Raw genomic sequence first — 12,531 nt, forward strand, 5'->3', positions numbered from 1 at the left:
GGGAGGCCAAGGCGGGTGGATCACGAGGTCGAGAGATCGAGACCATCCTGGTCAACATGGTGAAACCCCGTCTCTACTAAAAATACAAAAAAAATTAGCTGGGCGTGGTGGCGCGTGCCTGTAATCCCAGCTACTCAGGAGGCTGAGGCAGGAGAATTGCCTGAACCCAGGAGGCGGAGGTTGCGGTGAGCCGAGATCGCGCCATTGCACTCCAGCCTGGGTAACAAGAGCGAAACTCCGTCTCAAAAAAAAAAAAAAAAAAAAAAATTATATGAGCCAATTCTTAAAATTCCCTTTTATGTATATAGATATCCTGTTGTTTCTGTCCCTCTGGAGAACCCTAACATGTAACAAATGTGAGAACGTCTTTAGGCAATATAAATGGTTTATTTAGACTGCGCTCGGTAGCTCACGCCTGTAATCCCAGCAATTTGGGAGGCCAAGGCGGGCCGATCACGAGGTAAAGAGATCTAGAACATCCTGGCCAACATGGTGAAACCCCATCTCTACTAAAAACACAAAATCAGCTGGGCATGGTGGTGTGCCCCTGTAGTCCCAGCTACTTGGGAGGCTGAGGCAGGAGAAATGGCTTGAACCTGGGAGGTGGAGGTGGAGGTTACAGTGAGCCAAGATCACACCACTGCCCTCCAGCTTGGTGACAGAGCGAGACATCTCAAAATAAATAAATACAAAAGTTAATAAATTTCTTTTTTTTTTTTTTTTTTTGAGACGGCGTTTCGCTCTTGTTACCCAGGCTGGAGTGCAATGGCGCCATCCCGGCTCACCGCAACCTCCGCCTCCCGGGTTCAGGCAATTCTCCTGCCTCAGCCTCCTGAGTAGCTGGGATTACAGGCACGTGCCACCATGCCCAGCTAATTTTTTGTATCTTTAGTAGAGACGGGGTTTCACCATGTTGACCAGGATGGTCTCGATCTCTTGACCTCGTAATCCACCCGCCTCGGCCTCCCAAAGGGCTGGGATTACAGGCGTGAGCCACCGCGCCCGGCCAATAAATTTCTTATTTAGCATTTATAAACTTATACAGGAGAGAAGGCCAGGGCTATAATTTAATAATTGTGGAAAGTCTATCAGTTCAAGTGTATCCTTCATTCTACACAAAAGAACTCATTGTAGAGAAAAATCTTACATATTTAAGAAATGCAGCAAAACATTCAGAGTTTTTGCTATACCTTAGAAGATTCAGGGCAGAAAAATCTGAAGAAAAAATAAATAAATGAAAAAAAGAAAAATCTGAAGAATATAGGAATTACACACAACCTTTGCTATATATAGCTATTAGTAAACAGGTTTCTACAGTTGAAAATAACTAACCATACAAATGGGTGTGCTTCTTATTGCAGTCGTGTATTAGTCTGTTTTGACACTGGTATTAAGAACTACCCGAGACTGGGTAATTTATAAAGGAAACAGATTTGATTGACTCACAGTTCTGCATGGCTAGAGAGGCCTCACAAAACTTACAATGATGGCAGAAGGGGAAGCAGGCACCTTCTTCACAGGGTGGCAAGAGGGAACGAAGTAGGAAGTTCCAAACACTTATAAAACAATCAGATCTTATGAGAACACATTATCATGAGAACAGCAAGGGGGAACCGCCCCCATGATCCAATCACCTTCCTCCTTTGACACGTGGGGATTACAGGTTCCTCCCTTAACACGTGGAAATCACAATTCGAGATGAGAATGAGATCTGGTTGGGGACACAGAACCAAACCAAATCAGGTAGCTTGCAGCTTTATTCAATAGCTCTACTGTATGTAAAGACTGTTTACCCACTGGGTATACAAAGATACATAGTGGATGCAGTGCATGTGCTAAAGTTGAAAGGTATACTTGTAAAAGTAAGAAGTAGGCCTGGTGCCGTGGCTCAAGCCTGTAATCCCAGCACTTTGGGAGGCCGAGACGGGTGGATCATGAGGTCAAGAAATCGAGACCATCCTGGTCAACATGGTGAAAACTCGTCTCTACTAAAAAAAAAAAAAAAAAAATTAGCTGGGCGTGGTGGCGTGTGCCTGTAATCCCAGCTACTCAGGAGGCTGAGGCAGGAGAATTGCCTGAACCCAGGAGGCGGAGGTTGCGGTGAGCCAAGATCACGCCATTGCACTCCAGCCTGGGTAACAAGCGCGAAACTCCATCTCAAAAAAAAAGAAAGAAAGAAAGAAATAGTATATAAGAACCTTGGTCAAGAATCTATGGGCAAGACAAGACACACTCGATACTATTCAGAAACTCAAAGATGTGCGTGTATGTGTTTTAAATATCACAATATGGCATAGTTTAAGTGCAGTCTTACTTTAAACCACTTCTTTCCTATCTCTGGGTCTTTGTGTTTAACCATTCACCATAAAACCTTGTCTTCACTGCAGTGGTTAACATAGTAGATTCTGGTCATGTTACCTGGGTTTAAATCCCAGTTCCACTGCCTCAGGTCTCCTCATCTGAGAAATGGTGAGAACAGCACTTATTTCACAGAATTCCTAAGATTAAAATAGTTATGGCAGGTAAAAATCTTATAACATTGTCTGATATCTTCAGAAGCATGCATTTTAAATCTGTTAGTTTCAGCATTATGATATTTTTATGGCTCGTTCCCTACCATTCTGGTAAACACAAATGCCATGTTCTTTGAGGTTTCCTTCCACCTGTCACTCTCTGCTCTTTTTTTTTTTTTGGAGACAGAGTTTTGCTCTTGTTACCAAGGCTGGAGTGCAATGGCGCAATCTCGGCTCACTGCAACCTCCTCCTCCTGGGTTCAGGCAATTCTCCTGCCTCAGCCTCCTGAGTAGCTGGGACTACAGGCACGCGCCACCATGCCCAGCTAATGTTTTGTATTTTTAGTAGAGACAGGGTTTCACCATATTGACCAGGATGGTCTCAATCTCTTGACCTCGTGATCCACCTGCCTTGGCCTCCCAAAGTGCTGGTATTACAGGCTCATGCCAACACACCCGGCCCCACTCTCTGTTCTGAATGTTTCTAGTACATTTGTAACTATTGGATATAGTTGATAGTTGTGTTCCCCCTCACTAGAATTTAAACTCAACATTTTTTGCATAGTTTTCTTGATTAAATTGAGTGAAGCTCTGCAACGTAGATATTGGCAGTTGAGCCAGGCAGGGTGGCTAACGCCTGTAATGCCAGCACTTCGGGAGGCTGAGGTGGGCAGATCACCTGAGGTCAGGAGTTCGAGACCAGCCTGACCAATATGGTGAAACCCCATCTTTAAAAAAAAAAAAAAAGATATTGGCAGTTGAAGCTGAGATTCCAATTCGTAATGTTTTTCATTCAATGTTTTTCACAAGGCATTTTTTTCCCTATGGATTATATTTCTTCTATCCTCAGGGACTTTTATCTAATATACACATTTTGATTTCTGTTAATCTCCTTTGCTACTTCTCCTTAACATTATGTTCCTGTCTCCTATTCTTTTTTTTTTTTTTTTTTGAGACGGAGTTTTGCTCTTGTTACCCAGGCTGAAGTGCAATGGTGCGATCTCGGCTCACCACAACCTCCGCCTCCTGGGTTCAGGCAATTCTCCTGCCTCAGCTTCCTGAGTGGCTGGGATTACAGGCACGCGCCACCATGCCCAGCTAATTTTTTGTATTTTTAGTAGAGACGGGGTTTCACTATGTTGACCGGGATGGTCTTGATCTCTTGACCTCGTGATCCACCCGCCTCGGCCTCCCAAAGTGTTGAGATTACAGACGTGAGCCATGACGCCCGGCCAAGTTCTGACTTTTATAATAACCATGTCCTATCTAAAATCACCAAATAAGGATAGACAAAAAACTAAAGAATATTGACCATAACACGAGCATTTATATTAAGGAAACTAGCAAAGACTACAAACCTAGTTTTAATTTAATACAGTATCAAATGCTTAGATTTAAGAAAGTGACAGAGAATATGTTAATGCAGATTAAAAATAAAAATGTATAGAGAAGACGGCCATTACATTGTGCAGAAAAAAATTGAGGAAATGACCAGGTGCGGTGGCTCATGCTCTGTAATCTCAACACTTTCGGAGGCAGAGGTAGGAAAAATTATTAAGGCCAGGAGTTAGAAACTAGCCTAGGAGACTCTGTCTACACACACACACAAGTACACACACGAAAATTCTGAAATGGGTGGTGAGGAATTTTTAAAAGAAAATTACTGGCCGGAGCCGGGCGCGGTGGCTCAAGCCTGTAATCTCAGCACTTTGGGAGGCTGAGGCGGGTGGATCACGAGGTCGAGAGATCAAGACCATCCTGGTCAACATGGTGAAACCCCGTCTCTACTAAAAATACAAAAAATTAGCTGGGCATGGTGGCACGTGCCTGTAATCCCAGCTACTCAGGAGGCTCAGGCAGGAGAATTGCCTGAACCCAGGAGGCGGAGGTTGCGGTGAGCCGAGATCGCGCCATTGCACTCCAGCCTGGGTAACAAGAGTGAAACTCCGTCTCAAAAAAAAAAAAAACAAGAAAATTACTGGCCGGGTGCAGTGGCTCAAGCCTGTAATCCCAGCACTTTTGGAGGCCGAGGCGGGTGGATCACAAGGTCAAGAGATCGAGACCATCCTGGTCAACATGGTGAAACCCCATCTCTACTAAAATACAAAAAATTAGCTGGGCATAGTGGCGCATGCCTGTATTCCCAGCTACTCAGGAGGCTGAGGCAGGAGAATTGCCTGAACCCAGGAGGCGGAGGTTGCGGTGAGCCTAGATCGCGCCATTGCACTCCAGCCTGGGTAACAAGAGCGAAACTCTGTCTCCAAAAAAAAAAAAAAGGGCCGGGCGCGGTGGTTCAAGCCTGTAATCCCAGCACTTTGGGAGGCCGAGGCGGGTAGATCACGAGGTCGAGAGATCGAGACCATCCTGGTCAACAAGGTGAAACCCCGTCTCTACTAAAAATACAAAAAGTTAGCTGGGCATGGTGGTGCGTGCCTGTAATCCCAGCTACTTAGGAGGCTGAGGCAGGAGAATTGCCTGAGCCCAGGAGGCGGAGGTTGCGGTGAGCCGAGATCGCGCCATTGCACTCCAGCCTGGGTAACGAGAGCGAAACTCCGTCTCAAAAAAAAAAAAAAAAAAAAAAAATTTGAGGGAGGCATGGTAGTTCACACCTGTAATCCCAACACTTTTGGAGGCCAAGGCGTTCGAGACCAGCCTGGCCAACATAGCAAAACCCTGTCTGTACTAAAAATACAGAAATGAGTTGGGTGTGGTGGTGCACACCTGTAGTTTCAGCTACTTGGGAGGCTGAGGCATGAGAATTGCTTGAACCTGGGAGGCGGAGATTTCTGTGAGCCGAGATTGTGCCATTGCACTCCAGACTGAGCAACAGAGCAAGACTCTGTCTCAAAATAAATAATGAAAAATGAGAACAAAATTGAGGGCCAAGCATGGTGGCTCATATCACAATCCCAGCACTTTGGGAGACCAACGTGGGAGGATCTTGAGTCCAGGAGTTCAAGACCAGCCTGGGGAAAATGGCAAAACCCCATCTTTACAAAAGCAAAAAATTAGCCAGGCAAAGTTAGCCACACACCTGTAGTCCCAGCTACTTGGGAGGCTGAGGCAGTAGAATCCCCTGAGCCTGGGATGTTGAAGCTGTAGTGAGCCATGATGGTACCACAGCACTCTGTCTGGGCAACAGAGTGAGACCCAGTCTCAAAAAAAAAAAAAAAAAAAAAAAAAAAGAGAAAAAAAAAGAAAAGAAAAAAAATTTCCTCGGATAGAAAAAGAATTGTTAAACACAACAAACTGTATCATAGAATAATGAGGAAAATTCCAACATATCTTTATTACTAAAGATAGTCATTTGGCACTGTTTTAATTTTTTTTTTTTTTAAATATAAACTCATCGGCCGGGTGCGGTGGCTCACGCCTGTAATCCCAGCACTTTGGGAGGCCGAGGCGGGTGGATCACGAGGTCAAGAGATCGAGACCATCCTGGTCAACATGGTGAAACCTCGTCTCTACTAAAAATACAAAAATTAGCTGGGCATGGTGGCACGTGCCTGTAGTCCCAGCTACTAGGGAGGCTGAGGCAGGAGAATTGCCTGAACCCAGGAGGCAGAGGTTGCGGTGAGCCGAGATCGCGCCATTGGACTCCAGCCTGGGTAACAAGAGCGAAACTCCGTCTCAAAAAAAAAAAAAAAAAAAAAGAAAGAGGAGGGACATAAATCAGGCTATGGCCCTGCGCAGATTACAAATTACAATGAACCTCCTCACTTCCCACATACCTGAAGCTTACACAGAATCCCTGATTGTAGATGCTCAAAGTTTAAATTTAGGAAGATGGCTTCCACAGTCTCCTTCAGTGCCATTATGGCAAATAAAGAAAGAGCACCTTCCCTTCACATTTAAGGCTTTTCTTCAGTGTGAACTTTCCAATGCTAAATGAGGTTAGATTTCCCACATTCACTGCATTCATGAGACCTTTCTCCAGTGAACTCTTTGGTGTTGAATAAGGTTAGATTTGTGGGTAAAGAGTTTCCCACATTCACTGCACTCATAAGGTCTTTCTCCAGTGTGACCTCTCTGGTGCTGAATGAGGGTAGAGCTCTGGCTAAAGGACTTCCCACATTCGCTACATTCATAAGGTCTTTCTCCAGTGTGAACCCTCTGGTGTTGAATGAGGCTAGCACTTTGGCTAAAGGACTTTCCACATTCACTACACTCATAAGGCCTTTCTCCAGTATGAAGTCTTCAGTGCTTAATCAGGCCAGAGCAATGTCTAAAAGATTTGCCGCATTCACTGCACTCATAAGGTCTTGTGCCACTATGAATTCTACTGTGTTGAATGAGGTCAGATTTGCGGGTAAAAGATTTTCCACATTCATTGCATTCATAAGGCCTTTCTCCAGTGTGAACTCTTTGGTGTCGAATCAGGATAAATTTGCGGCTAAATGATTTCTCACATTCACTGCACTCATAAGGCCTATCACCAGTGTGAATGCTGCGGTGTCGAATGAGGTTAGAGAATTCTCTAAAGGATTTCCCACATTCACAGCACTGATAAGGCCATTCTCCAGAGTGAACTCTCTGGTGTCAGAAAAGGTTAGAGCTTTGTCTAAAGGATTTCCCGCACTCACTATATTCATAAGGCCTTTCTCCAGTGTGAACTCTCTGGTGTTCAATGAGGTTAGATTTGTAGCTAAAGGTTTTCCTACATTCACTACACTCATAACGCACTCCTCCGGTGTGACCTCCTTGGTGGTGAATGAATTCAGATTTATGGATAAAGGCTTTCCATGATTGCTGCATTCATAAGGCCCTTCTCCAGTGTGAACTATCTTAGGTAAGTTTAGGTAGCACTTTTTGCTAAAGGATTCCCCACATTCATTACACTCAAATGTCTTTGGTCCAGTGTGAATTTGTTCGTGCTGAACAAGTGTGTTCTTGCAGGTGAAAGCTTTCTCACATTTACTACACTCATAAAGCCCTTCTTAAGAGCAGACACTCTGAGGCTGAACAAGTGTGTGTTTGTGGCTTGAAGCTTTTTTGCATTCACCCCACTGGTAACAACTTTTTGCCCCATAAAATGCCTGTATATGCTTGCTGCTGCTACTGTGTGGCTCCTCACCACTAGGAGTGGCTTGGTGTTGGAGTAGGTCCATGGAGGCTGGCAAGTCCTCCCCACAGGTAAAATAATTCAACACATGGAATCTGCAGCCTGTCACAAATGTAGCCCCATCCACATTCCTTTTCCAGGGTTCTTCTTCATTGTTATGCTCTTGGTGCCAGCGAAGGTCAGCACTGAAACAGAAGCCTCTCACAGCTGTGCCACCCAAGTACGACTTTTGCACAGGTGAAGTGGTTTGGTGCTCAGCCTCAGGCAAAATGTCTTTCAAGACTGGGACACACACCTTAACCTCACTGAGGTGAGTTTTCTGGGTGGGTGTATCCCCCTTAGAAGTCCTGACTTGTAACTTTCCTCCTACAGATACACTCTGCTCAGAAGCTATCGCCTCATTGTCTGTCCCATGGCAATAACCTGAAAGCAGAGAAATACTGATGAAATGCACGGCGACTTTCACAAAAGGGGAAAGATATATCACAAAAAGGTGTGAGACACAAGAATTGAGTGCATGGAACTGTTCTGAGAACAAGGGGAGGAATAATCTGCTTTGAAGTAATGAGCTTTTGGAGATTACAGAGATGTCATCTCATCACACAAAGGACATAAGAATGAGGTAGGTACAGCACAGAAGGAGGAGGAGGAGGAGGGTCTCCAACTCACTCTCTGCCAAAGCCCTCAGCAGGACTTTGTTGGTCATGTCTGTGCTGCGCAGTAGGCAGCTGTTGTCCAGTCCTAGGTAAATCCAATTGAAAACGGGTAGCTGGTGATCAAAGAGGACTATTTGAGGCTGTCTGCATACCTCATAATACAATGAGTCAAGACTAAAGAACACTAAAAAGAAGTGAGATATAGAGAAGAACTAGTGACATACTGAGATCACAAGGGCGGAGGTAGCCAAATGCTGGAAGTGATGATGAAATGACAATTCAGCACAGTAATAAGCATAGGGAAGTAAAAGCAGAAATGAGGTATGGCCAGTGGCACTTGCCCCAAAATGCTCCTGGGCACATTGCAGGATCCTAATATGATTCTAATGCAACCATGATGTCATGCCCTTCCAGAGCTGCCACTCACCAAGGCCAGGCCTCCTCGGAGACCATCTTGCCTTGTTCACTGTGTAAAGCAACTAGGGCACTCCCTGCAGCCCTCACCGTGTTACCACATAACACATGAATAATGTAAGTCTCTAGGAAAGAGAGGACGGGGGAGTAACCAGCACTCACAAAACAGACAAACAAACGAAAAACACTCAAAGGACGGTTTGTCAAAAGAGCTCCATAGTTCATGTAAGGAGTAACCATGACAATGCCTGCAATTGCTCATATAGGTGTACACAGGAAATGGCAGCTAGAGCAAAAACGCAGAAGGTACCATGAATCTGTACAGGGTCAACCTGACAGGGAAAAGACAAGAAAGATAAGATCCACTAGGCTGACAGCAAGACTCCTGAGATAGAGATAACGCTGGGGTCAAAAACTAAGGCAGAGGGCCGGGCGCGGTGGCTCAAGCCTGTAATCCCAGCACTTTGGGAGGCCGAGGCGGGTGGATCACGAGGTCGAGAGATCGAGACCATCCTGGTCAACATGGTGAAACCCCGTCTCTACTAAAAATACAAAAAACTAGCTGGGCATGGTGGTGCGTGCCTGTAATCCCAGCTACTCAGGAGGCTGAGGCAGGAGAATTGCCTGAACCCAGGAGGCGGAGGTTGCGGTGAGCCGAGATCGCGCCATTGCACTCCAGCCTGGGCAACAAGAGCGAAACTCCGTCTCAAAAAAAAAAAAAAAAAAAAAAAAACTAAGGCAGAGACCATTCAGAACAGAACACTGGGAGGGATGCTAGGACCTTACCCAGGGAGGTTACATGTGCAAAGTTCTCCAGCATCACATCGCAGTACAGGAACCTCAGGGAGCTCCCACTCTTCTTGGGAGAAATAAATGGCCACATCCTCAAAGGTCATACCCTGTCATAGCAGGAATAGTTCAATCCACGATCATACTTGGAGTTCATTATCCTCTCGCCCCCAGTATCCATCCCCGGGTCACCCTATTGCCCACCTTAGAGGAGATAACGAGCCACAGTGCCACTGATGCCTACTCTTTCCCCACAGTTCCACTGATACCAAGTCCTTGAATAGCAACAATAGGCATGTGAACAGATAAATTCTACCTAAGCTCTTGGCCTGGCAGGTAGGGTATAGCTCTTGTTACTCATAAACACCAGTTAGCTAGAGAAGTGGCCTTACAGAGGGTGTCAGTAATCTGACATTTGTTTTGGCAGTCAATATCCCTGAAGTCGCCAAGATTCATCCTCCAAGACACAAGTAACATGGGCTCACCCTTTACCCCTATGACTCCAGTTCACCCACAAGGCCCTCTGTTTATTCTCTCTCTTCTCATGCACATCATTCTTTGAACCACACCTGTCTCACACAGCTGCATTTCCACAGCCACAACCTCAAAGGTCACACAACTTTTCCACTATGAGTTCATTCTATGATCAGTATCTTCCTAGAATCCCAAATGCATCCTCGCTGCATCTATCCCTGTTGATCTTCCTCTACATCTTCTCATATGAAACAATAAAACAGGGCCTGCTGACACTGATGGCCCCTCTCTCCTCATGGTCCCATTCGTCATTTTGTTCTTCCATACCAATAACAGGCAGTTGGTCAAATATCTAAGCTCTGAGCCTGCCATGCAAGGATCCACACCCTCTCTTGTATGGAAACTCTCCTGGAAGACTGCAGACCATGGCTCCCAAACACAACCAAAAGTCTAGGATCAAACTTCACCCTTGTATACTGAACACCAACGGGCCACCACTTCACATTCTTGTCTCCAGGTACACATCACTCTTCACCTCTCTCATAGTGTGGGAGTGACACACCGCCACAGCTTGCTCCCTGCCTTACACCATGAGCATCTGCTTGGTCTCCCCACTGGTTACTCAGCACATGGGACCCAGAGAGTGGTTGGCAAATTGAAACACAATTCAGTACTACCCCAGATCAGTCGGTTTCTCATGCTGCAGCCACCGGGAGCCCAAAAGACCTAAGCCAGATCACCTCTCTATTCCACTCCAAACCTCTTATTGTTACTATTAAGTAACGAATAGATACTCAGCTTCTCAGGGAACTATTCCAGGTCTGACTTCTACCCCTCTGTTCCCTGATCTCATGAGAAGAAAAGAGTTGTGGGTTCCTGAACCATCTCAGACTCCTCTTCAAATCTTTGCATATACTGATAACTATGGTTTGGACAACCTTCTACATCTCCAGCTGCCAACAACTTCGTAATATCTGACCTGGACTTAGGACTCTGGGCTTGTATCTGCTCAACCTACCAGGACCCAAGGCTACTAAAAGAGTGGTGGGAGAGCAGATCCAGAACACCACTTGTTCAGAAACTGTAATGCGTGAATTGAGGACCAGTCACACACACCACTCCCCAGTTAGGATCCATAAGCAATTCTACAGTTATGGGAATCTACAGAAACAGAAAAGCCACGAGAGTCAGGAACCACCACTAGGTTCCACAGGCTCAGTGGGAAAAGCCACTTTTGGAGCCAGGTGGCCTGGGCTGGCTGCACTATCTCTGCATCTGAGTCCTCAGTGCTGACTTTACCAGCTGTGTGAGCTTGGACGAGAACTCAATCTTCCTGTGTCTAACATCACCTCTCTTCAGCCTGTTCTTCCTCTGAGCAACGTTCGGAAAGCTTTAGGAAATCCTAGCCCAGTGTCCCTATCTGTTCACAAATCTTCAAGGCTGCCAGTTTCCTCAGAACGGCAGAATTCCTCAGGTGCAATTCTGCCTCACTCTATGTTCCTACAGACACGAGATGGGTCCCAGGCTCCTGAATCCCACCAGCTTAACTGCAACCCCAAGCTCTGCACGCGCCAGTGCCCTTGCCCGTCACGTTTCCCTACACACTGGGTGTCATAAACGGGCATCACCCACAAGCGCCTTCCTTTCACAGGCACTACGGCCTAGGCTGCAGGGCTTTGAGCAGACGACCCTCGTTGGGCCTTCGGGCTTGTGTTGGAAGAGGGCAGGCGAGACCCAAAACCGCAGTACTCACCCGAGCCGGGTCCCTCAGCGCGAATGCCGCCATTGAGCTCGGTGGACTGGGCGAGGAGCGGCGGGCGACCGGGGCGAGCATTCGAACACAGAGGTCCCTATCCCGGGCCTGGCACAGCTCACCCCGGGTGGCGTCGCCGAGCCTCAGACCCACTTTCGCGCCTTCTCTGTACCGCGTCTCAGCAGCGACCCCAGCTGCGGAGGTTCTACTGCGACAGGAGACAAGCTAAAATAACCGCCGCCAGGAGAACGCCGGAAGTCCCGCTCCGTCGTCCTGCGCATGCGCGGAAGTGCGCCTATCCTGGACTCTCATTGGCTCAACCTCGCCGCCATTTATCGATCTCCGCTCTGGGTAATGTAGTTTCCTAAACGCCACAAAGCTCTTCCTAGTGTATCCACTACTGTGACTTTTTTTAAAGATGTTTATTGTAACTTCTTTTATTTTCTCTTTTTTCCTTTTTTTTTTTTTTTTTTAAGACCAAGTTTCGCTCTTGTTACCCAGGCTGGAGCGCAATGGCGCGATCTCGGCTCACCGCAACCTCCGCCTCCTGGGTTCAGGCAATTCTCCTGCCTCAGCCTCCTAAGTAGCTGGAATTACAGGCACGCGCCACCACGCCCAGCTAGTTTTTTGTATTTTTAGTAGCGATGGGGTTTCACCATGTTGACCAGGATGGTCTTGATCTCTCGACCTCGTGATCCACCCGCCTCGGCCTCCCAAAGTGCTGGGATTACAGGCGTGACCCACCGCGCCCGGCCTATTTTTTTTTTTTTCTTTTAACTACACCTGAAGTTTATTGTAACTTCTAAGGGAGGAATTAATAAAATATTTTTTTGCTGGCAACTTTGATTATTTTATTTTTACAGATTTAAG

At 46.4% G+C, this 12,531-nt stretch overlaps 1 pseudogene; it reads right to left on the reverse strand.

Annotated features, from left to right (window-relative positions):
- Positions 1–250: 250 nt before the first annotated feature.
- Positions 251–11,933, reverse strand: LOC104650318 (uncharacterized; annotated as a pseudogene).
- Positions 11,934–12,531: the final 598 nt, after the last annotated feature.

This window comes from Saimiri boliviensis, chromosome 14 (genome assembly GCF_048565385.1).
Source record: "Saimiri boliviensis isolate mSaiBol1 chromosome 14, mSaiBol1.pri, whole genome shotgun sequence".
NCBI lineage: Eukaryota > Metazoa > Chordata > Mammalia > Primates > Cebidae > Saimiri > Saimiri boliviensis.